Raw genomic sequence first — 9806 nt, 5'->3', positions numbered from 1 at the left:
TTTTAAGCCGGTCTTGACTCATCTTAAGGTTTTCGGACCTTTAAAATCTAAATTTGACATCCGTTTATCTGTTTGGAGCCTCAAATATCACATGAATTTAATATTTTACCTAATAAACACACAAAATTAAATATAGTTAAAACATAATTAATAATCCTTAATATATTGCAAAAACACAAATATAAATTATAATATAAGCACAAAATAATATTTTTTATCACTTGATAATTAAACAATTTTTAATACTAATCAAAATACATAATGGTTCTAGAACAAAGCAATTTTATTTTACATCATTGACAAACAAAGCAAATTAAAATCAGATAAAATAAAGCAAAATATTTAAGATGAGAGATAAAGTACTATGCAAACTTGAAAAAAGTCCGACCCAACCCTGACCCTCCCAAAATATAAATAATCGGACTTTTTTTAAGTTGAACCTTTAATTTTAGTAATGGACTCCGAGTCAAGCTCAAGCTCAAGTCGACCAATTGCCATCCATACTTGGTAAAGAAGGTGAGTCAATATTGAGCTTTTTTAAATATGGGCTTTTTGGTTTTGGGGATTTGGGCTCTTTGGGATCTTTCTGAAAGTGTTGTGAAAGAGTAATGCTTTTTACACCTCCTTAATATCAGTATGACAGTATCAAACCCCATTTGCATAATCATGAATCCGTTTGTTAGAAGAAATTATGTTAAAGAACAAAAAATGAATGCTAAGTTCCTAACTATCATTAAATGATTAAATCCTAATATATGATATAAATAATTTTTTATAAAATCATAATAATTTTGAATCAATGAAGAAATAAATTATTTTTGAAATAATATGGTTACAAATTAATTTATTTATTCTAGATCATAGTAAAATTTAATTCAAATCCTACTATAATATTTAGTCCTTTTTTTTAATTTTCATCAAAGAAAGAGCTATAAATATAAAAAGTGGAGTTTCATAAGAGTTTTAAAGGGATGTTAGAAGCTCCACTCATTGTGAAAATCTCAACCGCACGGCATACAATATTAAACAAGGATACATCTTCTAATCTATGAGTAAGCATTTTTAATTGAAATTACATAAATAATCAAAGACAAATTTATTCATTTCTTATTTTGAATGAAAATTCAATTAAATCCTTAAATAAGTTATTCTTTTAACAAATTTTTTATACTCACTTGATTTCATAATTTATATTTATATTTTTGTTTTAATTAAACATATTTTTTAAGAAAATTATAAGAGTTTAGATTTATGGGGACAGAAACTATATAATAAGAACGAAATGATTTAAGATTCTAAGATTTTTATGTATTTTATAAATAAAAACTTTAAAAAAAATTCTTTTTTTCTTTTTTCTTTTTTGCTGAAATTTTATGGGATGATGGTTAATTTTAATAGATGATTTTATGTTCTATAAACTAAACTAGAGGTATGTTGGGAAATAAAATTCAAAAGAGTTATTATAAGGATTTTAGAGGAGTGTTAAAAGCCCACTCCTAACCTATATGTGACCTTAATGTAATCAATAATATGTCCAGAAACTTGACTAAATTTGTTAGGGGATCATATGAGTTCAAAATCAAATTCTTGAGAAGATAGCGGCTAAAAATTAATTTGGACTTACTTTTGAAAAAAAAAAAGAATTAGTGTAAATGAGAGCAATATCATTTTCTAAATACAATTATTTTTTACTCTTTTCTATTATCCAGTGTATAAATATCACTTTAATGGACAAAAAATTTATAATGGCAAGAGCAGAATTTATCCTTTTTTTGGGTGTAGTCCAAAAACAACGCTTCTCAAAATCAAAATCAAAATCACAAAACCAGACCAAAAAAAAAATGATCTTAAAAGAGTAGTATTCATCTGCACAAATCCGGCTTTCACATTCAATTGAAGAATTGAATCATTAGTATTTTGATTCTTTGCATTGAATTTCACAGAGCATCATGATCATTCATTTCCGTATTTTATTACTTATTTTTATATTATTTTATCTGATTAAAAATTACAATAAATGTAACTTCAGCAAACCCTAAATTTAAAATTCAGGAAATTCACGACTTCATTTAATCACGTGTGACACGCAATCAATCTAAAAATGATGGGGAATAATAGTTTCTGATTAGCTGCGGCCTGTGGACAGTCACTGATTTGGGCTTGAATCTGCATCTGGCCCTACCGACTCAGCACTTTGGCCCTACTTACGTCATAACGGAATGCCGAATGCAACTTGTGATCCTACATTTCCTACCACGTAAGACTGCTTTCCTTTTTTTTTCCCAAAAAATAATAATAATAATAATAAATAAAATAAAATTCTTTTTTTTATTTTTACGTATCAATTCCAGTTTTAAAATATATTATTTTCAATATTACGTGATGGGTTCATCTATGATGCTGTAATTTTTTTACAACATCAATAATATTTTTAATTGTATACCATTGGATTTAATCAATGGTACACAATATTTGTAGTAAAATAAAAATAATGGTAAACGGTTAAGAAACGAGGTAGAGAATTTTGTAAAATAACTATGACCACCTTTAAAGTTGAAAACAATATCACTTACATAGCATATTGTATTTAAAATTATTTTTCAATCCTCCTTTAAATTTGAAAATGTGATAATCTTTTTTAAATAATTCTTTCAAAATCTATTACCATTAAGTATAAAATATAATGGTAGGTTATTTAATACAAATCAAATAAATAAGTTGCAATTGCAAAATTTATATATGATATAATAGTAATAAATAACACAACTAAGTACATATACTTAAGTAAATATCATAGTTACATCAATAAACTCATTGTTGAAATTGCTTATAACATAAAAATTACTTGTTCACACATGTTTTAATAAAATTTAATATCGTATATTAAAATACTCATTATTTTATATAATATTAAGGGCCATTGTATAATTGATCATAAAGTATGTATTATTTTTAACACCCATTTAACATACTTATTCCACGAACTTTATATTTATCTTACAATTAATATCCTTACATGGTAGGACTTTTAAGTTTTATAAGCTTATATATTTTCATTTTATTTTCAAATATCACTTTGTTAATTTCATAAAAGTTAAATCTAATATATATTCCTAAGTAGCTTTAGTTTATGAAAGATTATTTTATTGATATCCTTTGATTGTAATTATAAAATTTTATATTATTAAGAGTCATTACTTTTGTTATGATAATTAATAGTGACAATAAATAAAATATTACCTCCAATAATATTTACGTTGGAAAAAAAGTGAAATAAAATCATTTGTATTTTTAAATTTTTATTGACATGATAGGAAATTATCTCAGCCTTATAAAATTTAACTTTCACAAAATTGTTTTCATTTTATTTTCAAATGTCACTTTGTTAATTTCATAAAAGTTAAATCTAACACATATTCCTAATTAACTTTAGTTTATGAATCATGAAAGATTATTTTATTGTTATTTTTTTATAGTAATTATAAAATTTTTATGATACGTAGAGTCATTACTTTTATTATGATAATTAATAGTGACAATAAATAAAATATTACATCAAATAATATTTAGTGGACAAAATGAGGAAAAAAAATCATTGCATGTTTTTTTATTTCCATTATAAAGATATGGTTTGGGATACTTTAACTTAAAATTTTGGCATAATATTTGAGCCACTAATATCTCATAGTCTAATGCATATTGAAAGTGAAAGCAACATTTCATAATGTTATATCCTCCACCGTTGAATTGCATGAAATAAATAGTTTATTTTTTTATAAAAATTTAAATCAAAATATTTCTCACTCTATAGTTATATGACATATATATTTTTCAATAATAATTGGTGAATAAAATATTTCTCATTTGTTGTGACTATATAGTATTATTAATAAAACACATATAAAATAGTTTATTGTAATGCTTTCTATTATCATTATTGTTTAGGTATTAATGGTTTGTAATTAAATTCATACAATACAAATTATTATAAGACTTTGTGTTAAATAACCTACTTGATATTATATTTTATACTTAATGGTAATTGATTTTGGAAGATTTATTTAAAAGAGATTATCATATTACAAATTTAAAGGAGGGCTGAAAAGTAATTTTAAATCAAATATACTATTTAAGTGAGATTGTTTCAAACTCTAAGGGTAGTCACAATTATTTTATAAAAATTATCCACCCACTTGAACGGTTACTATTATTTTTAAATTATTTTTTTAGTATAAATATTATATACCATTGATTAGATCTAGTGGTTCACAATTAACACATTATTGATATTGTAAAAAAATTTACAGTATCATAGAGGAACCCATGATAGATTGTTAATAGAAGTATGTTGCGAAATTTATAGTGCAAAACTAAAAATATACTCCTACCACCAACTTGACTCAGAACCTTCTCTCGTAGTAAATAAGTTGATGAGGTGAGAGTCACTTGATTAATAAAAGTTTGAAAATTTTCAGTTTTTTCTTATTAAAATCAATAAATATTATTTACCACTTACTATTTTTATAATATTAAAAAATTCTCATTCTTATTATTAAATTTTTATTAACAAAAAACATATATCTCTTATTTTTAATACTTAAATTTTTTATTTATATGAAAAAAATTAATTTATAATAAAAATGAATGAAAATATATTTAAAATTAAGGATGTCATAAAATTTTAGAGGGTGTGGCTATTTGAACCCACCAAACTACTCACCAAACTCATTTATTAAATAAACCCAGCCTTAAATTTTAAAATTTAAATTTTACTCAATAAACTTTCTTAAATACCTAATATATTTTTAGTAAACTCAATTTTTATAATAATAGTGATTTTACTTATTAAACCCATTAAATTAATTTATAAACTCTTGATAAATGTTTCACTGAATTTATTTTCGAAGAAAGTTTTTTTCCCTTTTGCTTTCATTAGAAGATGATCACAATAACTTGTACATTACAGCATTCAAAAACAATTTAAAAAAAAAAACTCAACTGTGATATAAATGTGATCAATTTTTGCATAACCCAGTACAGCCCTGTGGCACTGAGACAATTGCTGGAGCAAATACGAAAGAAATGCGTCTGTGGCAAATGCTACACCCAGAACTCAAAACGACATGCTGTCAACGGCAACTGCAGCACTACTTCTCAGTAATAATAATAATAATAATAATAATATGGCCGCCAAGACCTATCGTTGATAGTGGCCCACTGTCAATTGTCAAATGCAAACAAACATAAAATGCAAATGACTGTAGAGCCAACTTTGTTACTTTGGATGGAAATGTGCTATGTGCTCATTCAACAAAAATATATGACTTGAGATAATAATCATATATCTAGATTGATTAGGATTTAATAAAAATATAATTAAAGTTTAATAAAACTATATTAAATGTAAAAATCAGTTTAAAGAGTAAAAATTTTATTTTTTTCATTATAGTTTAATATCAATAACTTAATTTAATTTAGAGATTTTTAATCACAAAAAATTATTATAAAAAGTAAGTTTAATGAATAGTTTGATAAGTTCAAATAACACTATCTAATTTTAAAAATGTATTTAAAAGTATACTGTCGAGAAATTATTAACTATTATATAATTAAGGCATAAGTAATATATATTAATTTTAATAAAAGAACTAATAATCTTCCAATAAAAATTTAGTAGAATCGTAAAAAAATAAAGGACAGTAAAACAGTAAAACTGCATTGTATATATAAAAATTAACGACACTAACACGAAAGTAAATTCAAAGCTCTATTTGCCAGCAAGGAAAGAAATAATCTGATTTATACTTTCACGTCATGCACTACAAAGAAAAAGGTTTCTCATAAAGAAAAACTCTTTATTGGGTACCTAAAAAAATAAAAAGAAAACATTTTTGCACACATGGCAGTAACCCATTGGAAGATTCAATTGTCTTTTTCTTGATCTTTTGCACCCCAGCCAACAAGAGCACCAAAAAAAAAAATCCAATGGAACCCCACCTCTCAATACAATGTTATGATAACATTGGATAAAATATCAGAAGATAAATACTAGCTATCAATTTATTATTTAATATTCAAGACTATAAAGATCAAGTGTTTTAAATGAGAGTGACTAAACCTAATACAAATAATAGCTAAAGTCGGATTTTAAATGTTGTTGCCCCAAATGCCCTTTTCATGAATTTATTAATATATTTTGATGTCCATTTGTTGGTTCAGTTTGTTATGACAAAGATTATGTCAAATGTAAATCCAATTTGTATTAAAGTGTTGTCAATATTTGACACTTGACTTGTTTTGTGATCATGACCTCTTACCTTCTTATCCATGTCTTTATTATGCCTAACAGTTTATAACGTGTTTGAAAGCAAAACAAATTCATGATTTAACATTGCATACATATTGACAACATTGTTGAAGCAATAAATATTATTTATTGTGCTTATTAATATTGTTATGAACTATCAAGTGAACGTAATGGCACTATAGAAATCTTATTCTATAAGATTTTTTTTTTTTGCATGTGTGGAGAGTGCGGTATATACACGAATAAAAGAACAAAATATGAAGATAAATCTTCATTATCTTATCATTAGTAAACAAAGACCTAATCTTGGACAAAATTACAAGAATGTTCGAAATAAAAAAAGAGTGAAAAGATTCTTAACCAAATTATTAAAAAATATATATATAATAATTTGAAATGCTGTCCCAAACCCAGTAGATGCTTTTATACTTTATTCTTTATAGTCCTAAGCAGATATGTGGAATACAAGTAGTTTCTTTTTCAGATTTAAACAAATTAAAAATAATGTGATTTGGTTGTATTGACCAATAAGAAAAGGAGATTTTAGTAATTTGGTCGGTGTAGGCTATTGGATAGAGATTCCGCCGCTGAATGAATGAATGACAGCTAGAGATTTGAAAGACCGCTTGCCTTTTGGACAGACCAATTTTCATTTTTTCTCCGATGTTTCAAACACTTTTGTAGTTTTGTTTGTTGAAAGTAGAAAGCGGGGAGAAAAGAAATCTGCTTTTTCCAATCAAAAGTGATTTTTTATTTCTTCAGGCAAATGACAACAATTGCTTGTAGACTGAGGATGTTTAACTCTCCAAATTTATTTCATTAATCCCTATTTTTTTATCATACAAAATCAAAATTAATATTATCTATAATAATAAAATTTATTATTATTCATTTTATAATATTAAAACTTATCACATATTAACAGAGGTGATGAATTGATAATGAAAAAAAAAAAATAGATGGTGCTAATTTGATGATGATGAACTTATTGTACATGAGGTACTATGATGGTGGTTATGCTATAGAGAAAAAGTGGGAGGAGAAAAAATAAAATAAAAATAGTTTTTTAATTTTAATAGAATAATTTAAAAAAATAGTAAAATAAATTAAAAAATGAAAATTGGTGGAATAATTTGAGGGATCAATATCATTATTCATACTTCTAATTTAGGATGGTCAATTGGTGCAATGGGCTCTTAGAATTGTGGCTCTCTATTAGGAAATAAGATATTTTCCTGATCTGAGTTCTTTTGAGTTTTTGAAGATCTTCTGTCATATATTTTTTCATGGTAGTATATGAGTAAGATTTAATTTTTTTATTTATTAACAACCAATCAGTAATTGAGTTATTTGCTTAGGATATGATCAGATCATGAGAGAATCTTGATCCCTCTATTAGATCAACATGGGTCCCGAAACAACTCTCATTAAAAATTAATTAATGTCATACAATTTTTTATTTCTATAAATATGGAAAATTATTACAATTAAAATTAGTATCACTTTGAAAATGTGCACAATAAGACAACTTTTTGAGTTTAGATATAAACAATTCGTGTTAATGCAAGTAAAAGTTAAAATAAAAACAAAAAAGTTTGTATAATTAAATAGTCATTACCTTTTACATAGTATAATTGCATAACATATCGTATGAAAAATTCGTATTGTAATTATTATAGTAATAAATTAAGAGATAAAATTGTGGTGCAACTGTGGTACCATACCACAGTTACATCCAGTCATTAAATCTAGTTACAGTTATCACCATAAGTTAGATCTAACAGCTGAAAGTAATTGTAATATGGTACCATAATTACACCATAGTCGTACCCTAAATTAAGAATATGATGAAGGTAATAATAATAAAAACTCTCTCTTTTATGGGCTAACTTCAGAAATAGAAGGAGCTCATAGACATGGACATTAAACAACATGCAAAAGAGAAGCCGGCAATCATTCGAACCAAGCACGTGAACCTCCTCCTGGAGAAACTGGCGGCTGCTGTTATTGAAAATAGATCATTTGAGTCCCTAAAGTTTTTGTTTTTGTTTTTTTTTCGTGGGATAAAAATTTAGATTTCCCATTTGGTATTCAAACCAAATGGGTCCCAACACATTCAGAGCAACCAAATTTTGACTTCTACTTCTTCGCGTAGATTCTCTTAGTTAATTTTTTACATGGGTTAATTTTGTCCTGCCTTTAAATGTTTTAATATTTTTCACCGCGTCCCAAAATATTTCAACAATACTCACTCCACACCAAAATCTGTTATTTTGACCGTTTATTCTAACGGTCAAAGAACAAATTTAGAAATTCTTATCCTAAATATTATTTGATGATGATAGATTAAATTTATTTGATAATTTAATTGATGAAATTATTATTAATTACCTTTAAATAAAATTTTTAATGTAAACATTAATTATTAAATTAACATTTTATCTCATTTTATTTTTCTCTAATTCAAGATAAGGGGTATTTCGGACATGTACTTAAATTTTAAATAGCTCCGTTAAACATAACGGTCAAATTAACGAAATTGAGTGTGGAGTGAGCATTGTCGAAATATATGGGTGCGTGGTGAAAAATGTTGAAACATTTGGGGGTAGGACAAAATTAACCCTTTTTACATATAAAGTTTTACCAATAAATATACAGTTGTTTCATTGTTCATTAGGAATTTATTGAAAATTATAAAATTTATTGTATTAGATAATTTTTCTAGTAATTAAGAAAAAAATCTTTAAAAAAAGTTTTTAATTCATAAAAGCTGCAGTTAAGTTACAATCAAACGACATAAAAAAAAATTGAAAAGAGTTTTTGACATTATAAAATATTCATTTGATCAATAAAGAAACCAACACAAAATACATACAACTCAATAGTGTAAAGTTAAAAAAAGGTCATTAAAAGTTAAAAGAGTGGGACGAGCCACTTAAGTGATGCAAATAGATTAAGGGCTAGTTTAGTACTGCTATAACTTTTGAAATAATAATTATTATTAGTTGTGCTCTAAAAATAATCAACTGTGAACATAATGAGTTAAATATTCAGAAAATTTTATTTTTAAAAGCGTTGTAAATTTTAAAAAAGTTGTACGTATTTAGTAAATTTCATTATTAAACTAATGTAGAAATATAGATGACTGAATTTGACATAATGCTAAATAAAATTCATTTATACATTAATAAGTATGCATATAAAATATTTTTTATTGTGTATATAAAACTATTATAACTAAAATCAATATTTTATATTATTAAATTTTTTATATTTTGTTATCTTAGTATAATTAGTAATAATAATAATTTCTTTAAAGTTAATGATTTTATTTCTTAATTAAAGGATAATTTTAGATTTTTATAATATACATAGAATTGTATTAATTGTCTATTTGATATGGCTTATCTAATGGTTATAAGTGTTTATTTAATTTCATAAACTCTTATAAAAATTCTTGTTGTTGTTTGATTTTTTTAGTAGAGCATTTAAAGATTAA

This window comes from Citrus sinensis, chromosome 2 (genome assembly GCF_022201045.2).
Source record: "Citrus sinensis cultivar Valencia sweet orange chromosome 2, DVS_A1.0, whole genome shotgun sequence".
Lineage (NCBI taxonomy): Eukaryota > Viridiplantae > Streptophyta > Magnoliopsida > Sapindales > Rutaceae > Citrus > Citrus sinensis.
This window is presented reverse-complemented; position numbering follows the sequence as displayed.